Source organism: Dermacentor andersoni, chromosome 9 (genome assembly GCF_023375885.2).
Source record: "Dermacentor andersoni chromosome 9, qqDerAnde1_hic_scaffold, whole genome shotgun sequence".
In the NCBI taxonomy this organism is placed as follows: Eukaryota; Metazoa; Arthropoda; class Arachnida; order Ixodida; family Ixodidae; genus Dermacentor; species Dermacentor andersoni.
Genome location: NC_092822.1, coordinates 84,943,486 through 84,957,359, shown reverse-complemented (window position 1 = coordinate 84,957,359; position 13,874 = coordinate 84,943,486). Strand labels below are relative to the sequence as shown.

Sequence of the window (13,874 nt, the reverse complement as noted above, 5' to 3'; positions counted from 1 at the left end):
CTCCGACTTAAGAGCTTACGTTCACGGCTAAACTCACGTTGAGACAACAAGAACCGCGCACCACTACCCAGCCGTGCCACTGCTGGCGAACTGTGCCAGGTCGAAACGCAAAGATGGGCTTTGCGAAAAGTCGAACCTTCGTGACCAGACATGGACAGCTAGCGGCATCTCACGGCTGCGCGTGTAACCACAGCGGCGGGTTTCCTGTTTGAACGATATGGAGAGTCCAGAAAAAATGTTTCAATTTCAAGCGAAGCTTCTGTCAATAACACCGGCATGTTAAAGAGCAAGTTAATATTTAAAGAACTTTTGTCAACTTGCTGTGGTCTGCATCTGATTAGCCTGTCCTCTGTTGAATTCCTCTGAGTAAGTACTTGGAAAATGCTACATTGCATCCTCTGAAATTGTTTCCGAGTGACTTCCAACCTGAGCGCGAGTTATTTCTTAAAACTTCTGTCACTGAACTTGCCCGCAGCTGATATATGTATATATTTAAAGAAAATCTCTTATTTAGTTCAGCGACCACATTCGCATCATTGCTTTTTTGTGCCTCTAGCTTGGGTCAACATGGTAAACAGCGAGGACGACGGTACGATATTCCAGCTCAGTTAAAGCCAACTAGCAGAGCTTCGGGCTGTCGCCTATTTTTATTGTTTTGTATTTAAGGCACACTTGAAGCACGAAAAATATGAATCTACACTCCCGAGTAGATTTTCAGAAAAAGCAATGTTCGGACATCAGTAAAAACTGCTAACTTCATCAACGCGAACGCAAGCAAGCATGTACTGCATAGGCAATGATATGCGGTCAAGCAACGGACCAAGTTGCTAAAACATATAATTTCGCTATAACCGACTTGGAGGATCGGCAATGTGTAGAAAGCTTTGCGTTATAAGGAAGTGCAGTTTCGCATTGCCCATATCCTGGACTGTAAAGATAACATTAGGCGTACGATGTCTACACGCATTCTCAGAAGTTGTAATGACTTTAATTTCCCCCCTTCGGCTTAGTGTCGTCAATATGAAAATACGCAACCATGCCGTGGCCGTAATAAACGTGTGTTTTCTTGGGTTTCGAACAAGCTTGGGATGCCCGGAAATGTTGCGCACTACTTTCCCCCCATGTTCCTAGGAGGAACTGCAGAGTCGAGAAAGAATACTTCAGGCGCTGTAAAGCGAAGGAGCTTGAATAAGTGCGCCACCATTAAGGCCAGCCGTCGCACCACCTCAGTGGCTCGCGAGGTCGTCGGTTCGACTCCCGGCAGCGGCGGCCGTATGACGGCGTGAGCGGAATGCAAGAAAAACACTCGCGTACCAAGCTCGGGGATCAAGTTGAAGAGTCCAAGGCGATAAAACTAATTCAGAGCTCTTCACTGGCCGCCTCTCATGGCCGAAGTGTTCCCTTAATAGTTGGATAAAAATCCATTGATCAATCAACAGTCAAACGATCGCTCAATCAGCCAAATCAACCAGTAGACCTTCTGCTCGAAACGAAACAGGGCATATATTCAAAACGCGGTTACCGTGAACTACCAGCGGCGCCGTGATGCTGTCGCTCCCGAAGCTGTTCCTCGCGGTGCAGGTGTAGTTGCCGACGTCCTCGGCCCGAAGACTGGCGATGCGAAGCGTCGCGCTGCTCTCCGACGGCGTGGATACGGAGACTCGAGCCCCTCCGGCGTCCTTCGCTTCTCTGCCGTCTTTCTCCCACGTGATGCGGTACGGTCCCGCGCTGCCTTTCTTCACCACGCAGGTGACGATGACCTCGTCGCCCAGCGCGACGTCGGAAGGGAACGACAGCTCGCCGACTTTCGGTGCCGCTGGTGTCCGCAGTGTGCAATAATACGGTGGGGGGAAGCACGTAAGCTGTAGTTAGCTTCCGAAATGTACAAGGAAAGACGATTCTCCTTACCCATTGCATTCGCAACCGTCGTCTTGATGACCAGAAATGCCATCAACGCGAACGTGCAGCGATTTGTCATTTTTCTAGGCAGCAGGTTGATTAGTGAAACAGCGCAGGTCGACCAGTACAATCTCCCGAGTTCTTTAGGGCTGCAGCGTGGCTGCAGAGGTAGCCTCACCGACTGAATCCAAACGAGAAGGCATCGTCGAGTCAGAAAACCGAAACGTGCTGGACAACTAGCGTCACCTGGTTGCCAAAGCGCGCACCAACGGTGTCATGGGTTTCGAACAAAGGCGCGAGGACGAAATCGGACGCACTAGTCCAATTAAGTGGTTACGAACAACAACAACAACAAAAAAAAAAGCTATTGCCACTGAACATGTTATCACTGGCACTTTTGCTACGCCACGTTCACACGACGCCATCAAACGACTGCGATATGATCACACTACAGCGCACCAACAGAGAAAGACAGGCCGTGCTTATACTATACTTGCGCGGGATAACGCGAACGGCGTTTTGGATATTGAGTAGCTCATACACTAGCGAACAGTCTGATCAGCTGATTCGCAACTCTCAGGATATTCCAAGCCAGCATATTTAAAGAAATAAGAAACATGCTCGCGTCACGCAGGTAAAGTTTGCCATCTCAATTCGTCTTTGTCACGCTAGATATTGATCTTTCTTTTCCTTTTTCAGCCTTCGAGACCGAAAAACGCCATGGCAGAAAACAATAGTGGCAGTGTCACCCACACTGTTATTATTTGTGTAAAGTAATAAAGTGTCCTCCTTTATGGAAACTCATAAAAAAAATCATCATCCAGCGGCTCGCCATAGCAATATCTCGCTGAAAAATTAGTTTGCTCTCAATAACAACTAGAACATCAGAAAGCAAACCATCACACAAATAGGCGCACACCCATCCCTCTTGCTCCCCAACTTCCCTTTCCCAGTTTTCTAAAGATAAATATCAATATTTGAGTGCTGCACTGAAATATCAGAAGGTCGTGCAAGTTACGGCATGTGAACCAGCGCGACAGCAAGTATTCCACCATGGTGTTCCGGAACAACGAATAGCGGGCATCCATAATTCGCTATAGCGATTTCAGTATCCCAGCCCAGCGAGCGTGCAGTTCACCTGTTACGAGCAGCGAAAGGGTGAGGCTGTCTGTGCCGTAGCGGTTCGTCGCCGTGCAGCTGTAGTTGCCGACGTCCTCAACGCGAATCTCCTGAATGTTCAGTACCGCACTGCTGGCCTTGACGGAGACGGCGATGCGGTCTGTGTTGCGCACTGTTTGGCCGTCTTTGTGCCAAGCGATGTCGAACGGTCCGGACGAGCCCTTCGTCACTAGACACATCGCGGCCGTGTCGTCCCCCAGGGAGATTTCGCTTGGAAATCCAGCGCTTTGCAACTTTGGCGGAACTGAAACGCAGGCGAAAAACGCTTATTTCCGGCAAAGATATGGGAAGAGGCTTTTCTTTGTTTTTTTTCGTCTCGGAACTGAAAATAGACGCGTTTTCGTTCTTTTTCTTTCTCCCTCACATGCAAGACCGGAATTTAACAGTTTTCGTAGTCACTGTACATATCCAGGTTTTCAAAACTGAGGCGTTTTAATCCATTGTACCTCGACTCAACGAATTTCGTAAGTGTTATGCACGCCTTCAGTTCGAGTTACAGTAGTATTCAACTTACGACGGCTGATTTTGTCAACTGCAGAATCGCAACCTGGTAATGTACATCTTTAACTTACAATCCATTGTTAGTGTCCCTTTAGGTATTGTTTACGAGAACTAAGTGCAAAGAGTTTGACGCGAATACAGTACCTCATTAAACACACTGACTTTAATTTAAAGGCAACGGCGCGAAAGCTGCTCCATGATTGCATTTTTACTGATACTGGGTACGCCTAATATCACAGCGGGCCGATCTTTCAATGCGCGAGATATGTTTCAAATATGCTTAAAATCGCTCACCTTGTGCTTTGGTATTTGTGGCGAGAGCACCACCCATGGCGAACGCGAAGGTAACCAATAAGTTCATATCTGCCGCAACTATGTCTCTAGCCAACTGCTATAGCTCTTGCTACTGGAGAGTTTCGGATAGCCACTTCGTCTATCGCTTCGAAGAGATGAAACTGGAAGGGCAGGCGTTTTGCGACGTCCGACAACGCTTCGCGATGCCGGAGCCACGGACAACTAGCGACGCCTTGTGGAGCGTTCGGAAACCGTTGAAGTCGCGGGTGGTGCGAAATCGCCGTGGTAGAGTGGCGTAGAATTAGAATGGCCGTGGTTTCACCATCTGCTAGCGCGACCAGTGACTTCTGGCGGTTCGAATTCTTAGTTTTGTGGGCGTCAACATCGTGCAAACTAATTCGAGCTCATGTTTGGACAATTGCTTCATCTGGCTCGACACGTTGACGGTTCCGTACGCTGTCCAATAACTCCGCGCAATGGCCATCATGTTTTGCCTACAACATTATACAGAATTCATTGCGGTTGGAAATTACTTTTTTGCATGTTTCATGTAAATATGTCAAGAAAACCGCGTGACACTATTGGACTGTATAAGTTCTAGTAGACCACTATATATAAGGTAAGAATTCCGGCTCAGGCAGGAGTAAAAATATAACGCCTGCAATTCCTGTCGTTGTTAACCGTTGTTAACCGTTGCAGCCGTCTCACGTGTACTTCACGTCGGAAATGAACCAGAGAAACCAGGTCTTATAACTTACTTCCAAATAGAGGTAAATCTGGTGGCGGGCTCGTGTCGGTGGCCATAGCAAAATGAATTCCACTGCATAAGTCGGCATGCTATACACGTTCTCCATTTATTGTGCGCTATGGGAAATGCTTCCCCCGAAACCGGGAGACCTCTCTTCGACCCGTAGGCTCATTTGCTGTCACATATTCACCACCGTAATCATCACGGATGCACCGCCACCGTATGTTTCGTAATCTATTCGCCGAGCATTTAGTGCATCATTATTGAACGATTGCGATACGTCAACGTTTCCAGCAGTAATCGTGATGCATGTCTCCTTTTATTCGCTACGATTGGCTAACTTATGGCCGTTAAAGCGGTACCTGAGCCACATACATTGATTTTTTTTTTCAGGTGCATTCGTTTGTTAATCATATTCATACAGTTGACTCATGTGCGCGCATTGACACCATTGCCTAATAAATGTAAAGAATGTAGCCCCCATAGTTTATACATATATGCTCTCGAAGGAAACAGCATTCGGCATTACACAGCTCGGTCGAGGTTTGCCGACCTTCGATAAGGTACGTAAATGAACGAGGTAAAGCCCGCTTATAAGACCACGTAAGACGTGTTTGTCTCCAAGGAATTTTTGGCACAGTATAGTTTGTATTCATGTGTTGCGAGGCACATTATCCCCTCGTGCCCGATATATATACCCTCCCAAAAGAGTAGTGAGTAAGACGACGTAATCCAGCAAGGGCCTGCGAGCAGATTAAAAGCCATGAACCATGCTTGCGGGTTCAGTGCGCTATACGTATAGTCCCCGCTTGTGACATCCGAACCGTATTATATAAGAGCAGCACCGGCAACTAACCGGGTTCAAGCTCAGGCCCCGCCTCCCCCCCCCCCCCCTCGCGCCTCCCCTTTTGCATTAATCGTCCTCCAACACTGCCACCCCTATGCAGTTTAGAGCATATAAAAACTGCTGTTATGATGTCACGTGACCTTCTCATTCCCTCCCGTGGCGCCCTTTACCGCACCTAGAGTCTATATGCATCAGCAGCAGCATCTTCATGCGAGTACTCCGAAAGGTGGGGGAAAAAAATCCCTCTACTCCACTGCAATAACTGCAACCTGTCTGGACCATCTCGCAGAGGCAGCGATCAGCTTCGAGACACAAACGAGCGCCGGTTACCGTGAATAACGAGCTGAGCCGTGAAGCTGTCGCTGCCGAACGAATTCTTCGCCACGCAGGTGTAGTTGCCGACGTCCTCGGGTTGGACGCCCGTAATCCGTAGCGCCGCGCTCGTCTTGGACTGGCCGAACACCGACAGGCGACCGTCGCTGTCGATATCCGTGCCGTCCTTCTGCCAGGCGATGCGATAAGGTCCCGACGTGCCTTTCTTGACGGCGCATCCCACAATGATTTCGTCACCGAGCGCCACTTCTGGCGGAAAACTGAACTCGAAAACTCTGGGAGGTCCTGGAAACAGCCAAACGAGCGGATTACGCAACGCGCCCAGCGTCTGAACGTTCCGGTTAAAAGAAGCGTGACGGGAGATCGCTTACCAGGGTCGCTTGCACATGTTGCACCGATTGTGGTGAGAGCAATCACTTGTACTAGGACCAAGTTCCTCATTTGGTCGCCAAGAATGGTGTCTTGAATCTACGCTACTTCACTTTGAGATTAACTTAAATTTGAGTTACCGTCGAAAACTGCACAATTCAGTACGCACTCATCCAACATTCAACTTTTGAGTCGAAGCTGCAGTTAGCGCCTTTCAGCCTGCTAAGTACTCGCTCAGAGTGACGACGTGGGTGCGCTGACAGCAAACGAACCTCAACTGCAGCGGGTGGCGCTGAACGGAAAAGCGTACCGAATAATAGGGATTCCAAAGCGTCGACAACGAGACCAGCGAGCGAAGTGGACGACTAGCGGCACCTAGTGGATGTTCTCAGACTTACGCGAGAAGACCACGTGCAACTGCCGCCACATGCCGTCTCTCTATCGCGCATGTATTTAAATATCCCTTCGTTTTAGGCCAGCGACAATTTAATTTTCACAACTGTTTCGAGAGTGGTTTGAGGGCATAATGATTTCAGAAACGATGAAAATAAATTTCACGAAAGAAAAGTCTGTCAAAAGTTGGCGATTTAGATCTTCGCGCTTTTGGCGCAAATGAATGAAACCGAAGCGTGGTCGCAGATCACGTCGTCACGAAACTCATCCGCACTGCTAGTTATCACGCTGAAAAATGCACTGAGGAGTAAAAGGTTTATGCATAATCACGTATAATGAAAAATATTAAAGATGACTTCGCTTCAGTAGAAATTAAAAAAAACCAACCTGTTTTATAAAACACGAAGCAAGAGTCTATTAAGCTATTATTTCGCCTAATAAAGCAATGTTATCACAGGACCATGACTTAATGTGCGCGTAATTCCATTTGATAGTTCTGCCTATCGGTTTAACGTTGCACGTCCTCACACTCTGGCAAGGACGCGAGCTGTATAGAGGGCCGAGAACGCATTATCGCTCTCAAAGCACTTTCACCAACTTCAACAAGGGAGCTTCGTTACCGTGCACGACGAGCATCGCTGAGGCGGTGCCGCTGCCCACTGCGTTCGTCGCCGTGCACGTGTAGTTGCCGACGTCTTCGGGGCGCAGGCTCGCTATGCTGAGCGCCGCGCTACTTTTGAACAGCGCGGACATGGACAGCCGCTCCGAAGGCTTCAGCTCGGAGCCGTCCTTGCGCCACGTAATGCGGTAAGGCCCAACGCTGCCCTTTTTCACCGCGCAGAGGGCAATCACTTCGTCGCCGATCGCGAGTTTCGCCGGGAAAGAGAACTCGCCGACTTGGGGAGGTTCTGAAAGAATCAATGGCAACTGATGGTTGACTGGTCTTGCAAAGAGCGCCGTCGATTACACCTCCGTGACTACAGCGCAAGACGCTTACCGTCCGTTGTGGCTGATTTCACTGCAGAATGTAGGACAAGACATAGGAGAAAGCAATCCGCGCTTCTCAGCATGGCTGTTTCCGCAGTCGCCAGTAGTCGATATTGCGCTAAGGGACGCGCAGGTGACGTTCACGTTAAGAATGTGACCGCAAGTGCTTGCACAAGCTGCACTCTCCCTGTCTGAGCATACGTTTTGGTGAAGTGAGACCGACAGTCGGCGCTGGGGCCGGGGCTGCCGCGGGTGTGGACACCTAGTGTCACCTGGCGGGCAAATCCAGCACTAGCCAAGCGACTTCGAATGGAGTGGCGCGAGTTCGTAGCCGGCCTTTTTCTGATGCAGTCCGTGTCATTCGGACGGTCAACACGTACGAGAATCTTCGTACCGCGATGCAATTAGACGGCAGGGGACACGTGGGCGCAATCACTCACTCAATCCATAGCAATGGTTGTCAACGAGCTAACGTAGTCGTGCACACAAGCGATGCCCCCCGAGTGTCAGCGACCAAGTCAACAGTGTTGGACGTTTTGGAACCCCGTAGGGTTTCCTTGTTCACAATGCGTTGTGTGAAATTTGGCAAGTGCCGCCCAACTGTGTCGAGCTGTGAATGTGATGTACGCTGTTGCTTACCAGGCGCACCAAAGACCGCGGTCAAAGTATGCCTTGCACTATTGACTGATGCTACAACATGCACAAAAGGTTGCGTGAGCATGGTCTGAAAACCACGATATAAATGGTACAGTGAAAGCGAACTTAGAAAGGCCTTATAAAAACTACGGTGAACCAGAAACCGGCAACTTTGAGCAACTTCCTCTTCACGCTGTAGCCTTCCAAATGAGCCGCGGGGCTAAATACCGTAACAAAACTTGTTCGTGCCAAATTCTTACTCAAAATAGTGTTCAGGATCCAGCCCCATACTTCACCTGAAACCAGGAGAGGCAGCACGAGGGTGTCGCTGCCGAAGGCGTTCTTCGCCACGCACGTGTAGTTGCCAACGTCTCCCACTTGAATGGAATCTATGCTGAGCATGGCGCTGGTAGCCTTCGTAGACACTGTGATGCGATCCGTGCTTTCGATTTCGCGGCTGCCTTTGTGCCAGCTGAGCAGGAAGGGTCCCGAAGCCCCTTTCTTCACAGCACATGTGGCGGCGGCATCTTCGCCGAGCGAGAGCTCGCTGGAAAACCCAGAGCTATGCAGCTTCGGAGGGCCTGGAACGTCAGCGAGCGTCATATTTAACGCGTAAGCTGTTACCGCAGTGACCATTACTAGTATTAACACCCGCGAATATATTTGCGCTGTGCTGTCACCGTAATTGCAACTTAAATTGAGAACCGTGAGGGCAGAGGTAAAACGAGCTGCCGACGTTCCTTCTGGCATATCATTCGATCAAGGAGTACCTTGCGTGGCATTTGTGGTTTGTATTTTAGACCAAATTTCGAATTTAGAACAAATTTCTCGACTTTTCGACCATTATCTTGCTTAACAATATTTGGCTGTAGGCTATGATGTCGTCGCGTGATGCCTTGTAACAGGCACCTACACAGTCGGCAATGCGGATTCTATTTGATAGATTATAAACGTTGTCAAAATGTTGGTTTTCCCCTCATTAGCGCAGCTCAAGTTGCATATACTGAAACGTACATATAAAAAGTACTCTGTGGATTGATTCGACAGTCTTAGCTATGAATCTCAATACTGCAGTGAACACTTCGAAGTTTTAGAAAGTTAGGAAATCTGACTGCGGCTCAAGAACTCTAGTACTGGAGTGATCCAACGTGCTCACCTTGCGACCGTACTTGTCGGCAGATGAAAATCGCATTGCACAACAGGCACGCAAGAAAAGTATTCATCATTCAGGAACTGTTGATGGCAAGGAACCGTTAACACTGCAGGGACATGATAGATCGGTGCGACCACGACTGTGTCGCCGATGCACTGGCGAACTAATTCAACACCGCAAACGGAAGATACGACCATCGCGAGCCGCGGACAACTAGCGACACCTGGTGGCTGTCTCCGAAGGCTGTCGAGTACCCGCATGGCCTTCGAGATCAACTCGCAAACGCGCGCGGGGATGATCTCGGAGGCCATGGTACCCCGAAACCCCTTTCCTTCGCTCACGACGATGGATGCGACGTCTATATAAAGCGCGAGTTTCGAAAACAGTTATTCTGTGTAGAACAAGAGAGAAAACAAAGCTGACCACTGCGTCAAACTCGGAGCAACCGCTGAGCGGCTATGGGCATCCGCTGCTGACCACGAGGTCGCGGGATCGATTCTCAACTTTCCTGAACGTAAAAACACCCTTCTGCTTACTAGCGCACGCTAGAAAAACCAGGACCAGTGTTTTGTAACTACGCTCTATTTCTAACATTCCATTTAATTTCACGTGATTCTTCTTATGACTATTACCCGTCGCGGTGAGTTACCGATGACGGCGGCGTCCGAAGGATCGACGAAGGGCGAAAATGATTGAAGATGAAGCATACTGTTTGAAGATGCGGCCCCAGGTGTTCAGAAGATAGTCTGGAACCCTCTCTTATGGCGTTCTTCATAAACAAGACGCAGATTTCGAAGATGAAACCATGCCGACGATTATGATGATAGTAAATACGATTATAATAATATGACGCCGCTTTGTGCAAGAAAACTGCAGAAAACCTTGTTCCATTCACTTTTCAGCAAAAGGTGCAAGGTACAAGTATAGTGGTGTTTCGACTATAGTCGACCGCTGTGCCGAAAGCTTGACAGTATTCTTCAAAGCAGACTAGTTCCATTGCTTGAGTTTCTCGCCAGTGTTGATAAGAGTATTACGCAGGCGAGCTGATGAATCGTAGACCAAAATTGAAAAGTGAGATGAGTTCATTATGTGAAGCATTTTATTTCTGTTCCAACAGCGCGACACCGTAGTTCGCCAACGAGAATGGTTGGCAGGTCTTTTGTGACTGTTTGGTTGTGTTTCTTTGAAAGGCAGAGAAAACGTACTGGCAGATACGTAAGACGACTTTTAATGCGTTAGCATTACAAGTGTCAAAATGAAAAAAAAAATTATGTGTTTGATGTGTGGAAACGAGTGACAGTGGTCTGCTCCTGACAACCGTCAGATGCATTTCGCTGCACGAAGAGGCAGGACGCGTGTCGAGTGAGCTCCTGAACGACACTTTGCAAAGTGATCGTAGATCCGGGAGCTCAAACAGGTGCGACGTAATGCTAGCGCATTGTTCCCGCATTTACCGCTGAATCGCCACTGAATTCTTTTGCAAATAAATGCAAAAAGTGTGCGGAAATCATCACCGGTGATTGCCTCTGGAAAGCTGTTCGCTTTATTAAATTAATGATGTGCTTGAAGCGTATGTTTGTTGCGGTGAGGCAATTGAGGCAGCTATTTTTGGAAAAAAAAAATGGCGAAACATGCGTTTTTCCGCTATCGCCATATGCCCACCTATAAGTGCGTTATTATTTGAGGTGAACGCGGTCCAACATTTCATTACCCCTTTGAAGACTTTCAAAAAATGTATGTCGGTATTAACATGTGTTGGCACTTGTGCATAATGTCGTGCGTCCCTCTATGCTATACGCTAATTCGACGTATATTGCGTATTGCGAAAAAAGTCCGACACGTGTGAGCATGCAAAGTAGTCCTGCAAGTCTGCATAATACCGTGTGGAGAGAAAAGCGTCGGAGGAAAGAGTGCGAAGGGTCAGGCTACGGCACACGACGCGAATTTCGGTGACACTGCTGGGCCACGACCTGCACGTCCTAAGCGACTGAAAAACTCCGTCGAAACGTCCGCAAGAATTAACCCAACGGGAGCAACGTTTGGAGAAAGGCGCATGCTCGGTAAGTGGGAAGCGCGGTTATACCGTGAACCAGTAAGGCTGCCGTGACGCTGTCGCTGCCGTACGCGTTGCTCGCTGTGCACGTGTAGTTGCCGACGTCTTCGGGCCGGAGGCTGGCGATGCGTAGCGTGGCGCTGCTCTTGGAGTGGCTGGACACCGTGACGCGGTCGTCGCCGCGGATCTCCTCGCCGTCCTTCAGAAGCGCGATGCGGTACGGTCCGGGGCTGCCTTTCTTCACCACACAGTTTTCCATCACTTCGTCCCCCAGCGATACGTCCAGCGGAAACCCAAACTTGCCTACTGTCGGCGCTGTTGGGGCGGGGGGAAAGCGATTGCTGCATTGTTACCACTCGAACCATGCCTATGCCTCATAGTTCCTGATATGCAACACAATAGTATTTTGGGCAGATAGTATAGCAGTAAATTAAACTCGGTGAATAGCTCAGGGAATGGGCTAGCCGGTCGGAATGAGCTATACATGTTCAGAGAGTGGCCAACTTCCGGTATAGTCGCTTCCAATTAGGTAATGTGAGCTTCTGCTTGCACGTTGGCATCTTCGAAATAATTATAGTAGCCAACCTTTATGAAATATCTCCTCTACTACATTTATATACGTCTCACTTTAATAAACTTTCGCTTGGGAGGGCACCTCCTTGACCTTCGCAAAAATTCGTTCAGTTCAAGAAGCGTAGCTAGACTTAGCTTTCACAGGCAGTGCGCTATATGAGATCCGCGTGTGTAAAGGCCTGAGTCAGGAACTTACCGACAGAGTTGATGGCAAGAGCGTTGGGGAAATACAGCAGCACCAGCAAACAGACAAGGCAGTCGGTCACTGTCTTCAGGCCAGCGCTCGACATTGTGTTCTTGCTGAATCGGCTGTTTACGGAAGAGGATTCAGCGTCTCGGCGCAACTCGAAGATGAAGTCTGCGACTGTAGTCGTCGAGCAGCAACTGAAGTGGTTCGAAGCTTCGCGAACGAACATAAAAACTCAACAACGAAACCTTGCTTGCCCTTTGGGACCGGTGTCGCCATCTGGAGGTCTCTTCGAATACCACTTGGAAAAAAAGAGAGATGGCGCGTAATTTGTTTTCTGCATCAGAAACGATCGGCAGCAGCTGTTGATTTCTAAAGGAGGCGTTACGTGAAAGTGCAGTGTGCGCTATACGGCATTACAAGAATAGATTCTTTTAAAGCCGCTATTTGTACGCTACATTTCATTGCGATGGACAGTTGAACACAGCTACGAATTTGAGGGGGACGTCGCTTGAGACGGCCCATTAATATTGACACGTGTACTTATCTTTATCGGGCGACCACGTTTCGCCGCCTAACAAATGTAATCGCACAGCGTGGGACGCGCCTGCATGTATCCGAAGTTTCTGGAAAGTTATCGATGCTTCTATCCGCTGTCTGTTGTCGCCGAACCTTATGGTATCTGATTTCATCACCTGACGCGAATGGTGTAGAACTTTGTGGAAGGCACGCGGGTCCGAACGATTAGTCTGGAACATTCGACGACTGTTTTTTAAAAGCCGACGCGCTTGACCCGCTGATCAGATTTTCGACGATCGCCGACCGTGTTCGCCGCTATCGTTGTGCTATAAGCTATAGCCTGTTTTGTGGGCACAGGTTCGCCCAATAAAAGTTAGTTTTGTCTTTCACAGTGTTGCTACTGTGTTCTTAACGTCACCACCACGTGACAATATAACCGGACTGGCGCAGCTACACCAGCCTAGCCTGCTCGATAATACCAAAACCCTGTCGCCAACTGAAGCCAGTTTTGTAGTGCAGATAAACTAACCGACCTGATGTCAGCTTATTGCACTAATACGACGACCGTTTATTGGAGTAAACTCTGCGACCAACTGGCTGTTTGGCGATGGACCGACTCAACACAGAGATTACCTTAGGAATGCCGCGCCTCTGTTACGAGCACGCTAAACAAATCCGCAAACTCACTCGCGAGCTTACGCGTTCAAGCTCGTTCCAGAGGCGTGAATTTCAGTGAGTGCGCCGGTACGTTTCAAAGAACTCGTCAGTGACATGAACAAGAGCGAGTATTGGCGAGTGCGAGCGGGCGCGAATGCGAACGCAATCGAGAGGCGGTGCGAAGTGACGCCATTGAAACTCGAACATTCGCGAATGGAGGTCAGTGGCATCCGATTTTGTCGCGGTATGGCACACGCTAAAGACGTATTCCATATCTAAAGTAAATTCAAGCAACGATTATAAACGACGCGTGTACCGCGGTAGCATACTGATATTCTTTGAAGTTCCTCGAGAACATCAATTAGAAACTGTTCAAGCGTGGAAAGCGGCAAAAGCGTCAAAGCGTCGACGCAGACTTCGTACATTTGCTAAAATACGGCACGCTAACGACCTGTACCACGCTGCAAGCACAGAACGAATGATAGTGAACGGTGCGTTTTTGATATAACGTTTTGGAGTTGTTTGAGAGCGTAAGAGGCAGTGCTT

At 48.8% G+C, this 13,874-nt stretch overlaps 2 protein-coding genes across 12 annotated transcripts in view; one reads left to right on the top strand and one right to left on the bottom strand.

Annotated features, from left to right (window-relative positions):
• LOC140213109 (uncharacterized) overlaps nt 1-13,874 on the top strand; it is a 292,692-nt gene that overhangs the window by 200,814 nt on the left and 78,004 nt on the right. The window lies entirely within an intron of this gene.
• The window catches only part of LOC126528332 (cell adhesion molecule Dscam1-like), a 150,715-nt gene that overhangs the window by 59,057 nt on the left and 77,784 nt on the right, over nt 1-13,874 (bottom strand). The window lies entirely within an intron of this gene.